Raw genomic sequence first — 2,897 nt, 5'->3', positions numbered from 1 at the left:
CACACTGATTGAACACACCTGCATACCCACACTACACACTCACACACTGAACACACCTGCACACCCACACTACACAAACACTCACACCCTTGCACACTTGCTCACACCTCCCCCCTACACTGCGTGTTTCCAGGTCCATCCAGAGAGGGCCTTTCTCATGGGGGCGGGACACCTCCCAGAGTCAAGGGCGAGAGCAGTCAGGCCTCTTGCTTCAAGACACCTTAATGCTCAGAATGAACATGGAACGTAAAATTACTAAATCTGGTGGAAGATTTAAGTCTGTGAGGCTTACAGATGTTCTCCGTGTTTTATGTGATGGGGGAAGAAACAAATAAACAAAAACCCTTGAAGAGATTGTAAGTAATGTGGAAACAGCCTTACAGGGAACCCTGATTGCTGCTTCTCCCAGAGTTTCTGATTCAGCAAGTCTGAGGTGGCCAAGGAGTACATTTCTAGCAAGTTCTAGCAAGGCTGATGCTGCTGTTCCAGGGACCAAGTGTGGAGAACCGGCTCTGTAAATCGATGGCTCTCCAGGAGCTCATCCAGGCACAGCTCTGCAGACAGGAGGTTTGGAGGGAGGGGAGCAGTGCTGAGCAGAAAAGCCACCTGGTCCAGGGCATGTCCAGGCCATCTCTGGAGAGTCTCGTCTTCTTCCTGGACAGCCTGGAAGGTTGGGGTGAGTCTCCCGCCTTGTGAAACCTTAGCCAAAGGTGCTGAAGTCAAGCACAAACAGGCTCCAGCGTGAGGCAGCCCGGTTCTACTGGAATGGCATGTTTAAAAGAAACGTGAAGGGGCCATTTGTTGAGGGGTGAGTCACTGGTGGCTGCCCCTGGGGACAGCTCATGTAAAAATAGCCAGGACTTTTTCAAGGTCACCATGGCTAGGGGGTTGTTTTGGTGAAAAATTAGAGCTGAGAGGCCAAGGGGACCTTTGCAGAGTGGGTGTGCCCACTCCACCCAGCTTTCCATGCAGATTGAAGTGACATTGATGTTTTCCTCTTGCCTTGACTGCCCTTCAGAACAACAGTAACACCTTCTAGCTGCGGAGCGATGTATGTGGCTCAACTTGGAAATGAGGTCAAAGTGGTAAAGAGTTCAAGTTTTCCTGGTAAAAGTACCTGTGAGGGTGGCCCAGGTGTGTCCCCTGGCTCTGGCCCAGGGCCAACACAGCCCTCCGCTGCTGTGATGTGAACCAGGGAGACAGGGGCCAGCCACTGCCAGCACAGGAGCCTGTGTGGCCGCTCCTGCCCAGCTCTGACTTGCTGGCCCGGGGAATTCCTCCTGGAAGGAGCCTGTGTCTGCCCCTGCTCTTTACACCAGCAGCGACAGCCGACAGCCGCTTTGATGGCTGTGGGGGGCCTGGCATTCTCGGGATTCCTTGCGTAGCACAAGATCCCTGAAGGGTGAAGGTTCAGAGCAAGGGCAATGTATGGAATGTGGCTGATAGCCCCCCAGAGAACCTCTCTCCTGTGTCCTCAGACCTGGGCTCCTCCCGCCTCAGTGTGGCCCATTGGGGTCCTCCACACAACTGAGGATGGACCGTGGGGACACAGGCGTTGAAAAAGCCTCGGAAAATGGGGGGACCAGTTTCTGTACAGAAAATTGTCTCTCAACTTGTGCTCCCATTTTTTTAGAACAAAATTATCCTTTTCAACTGGTAGAGAAAGAGTAGCTGATACAGAAAGCTACCCGTCTGTCCAAGTCAGCGTAAAAGGCTGTATGGGCCAGTTTACGCTGGCCTCCAGGGCTATGGCCCACAGCTCCCCAGTGAGCATCTGGGCCATCCATGGGCACATGGCTGGGAGAAGGGCAGGCTTAGGAAGAAGCAGCTCACCCCCACTCATAGTGCAGCCTGATGGGGGTCGGGTGTGACCTGGGGACATGGGCTCGTGGCCCTGGACCACACTGGGCCTTAAAGTAGCAATGAAACCTGGAGGTGGGGTGAGGTGGAAAAAATCTTCTCTCCTCCAACCCAGAAAGGCCCAGCTAGAGACACCCACTTAAAGTATCTGTCGCCTCTTCTCTACCCTTCCCCACTGGGCCTCCTACATAGTTGACTGGACTGAAGGGTCTGCCCCTACCCCTTGCCTCTCCCTAGCCTACTTCTACCTCTATCTCTGCTCTATCTACATCCTTACCCCTAACCCTACCCCACCACTAACTATACTCCTACCCCACCTCTATCTCTATTTCCATCCTTACCCCTAGCCCTACCCTTACCCCTTACCCACCCCTACCTATACCTCTCTCTCTACCCTTCCCTTTCCTCTACCTCTGTCTTAGTCTCCTAGTGCTGCTGTAACAGAAATACCACAAGTGGGTAGCTTCAAGCAACAGAATTTTATTTTCTCACAGTTCCGGAGGCTAGAAGCTCAATTTCAGGGCAGCAGTTCTAGGGGAAGGCTTTCTCTCAATGTCAGCTCTGGGGAAAGTCCTTACCTCTTTTCAAGCTTCTGTTCTTTGGTTCCTCGGCGATCTTCATGTGGCATGTCATCTATCTTCCGCCACCTGTGCTTCCTTGGTTCTGTGCCTAAATCTGCTCTTTTATATCTGAAAGTGACGGGTGTAAAACACACCCTACACTGGTATGTCCTCATTTACCTAACAAAGAAAACCCTATTCCCAAATAGGATTCAATCTACAGGTATACGGGTTATTTTTTTTGATGGGGGGACATAATTCAATCAACAAAAACCACATTCTCTTCCTCTTCCTCCACCTTTACCTCTTCCTCTACCTCTTTGTCTAACTCTACCTCTTCCTCTTCCTCTACCTCTTCCTCTTCCTCTACCTGTATGTCTTCCTCTACCTTTTCCTCTGCCTCTACTTCTTCCTCTTCCTCTACATTTTTCTTTATTTCTACCTCTTTTTCTCCACCACTGCCTGTTTTTTGTCTTA

This window comes from Elephas maximus, chromosome 2, assembly GCF_024166365.1.
Source record: "Elephas maximus indicus isolate mEleMax1 chromosome 2, mEleMax1 primary haplotype, whole genome shotgun sequence".
Lineage (NCBI taxonomy): Eukaryota > Metazoa > Chordata > Mammalia > Proboscidea > Elephantidae > Elephas > Elephas maximus.
This window is presented reverse-complemented; position numbering follows the sequence as displayed.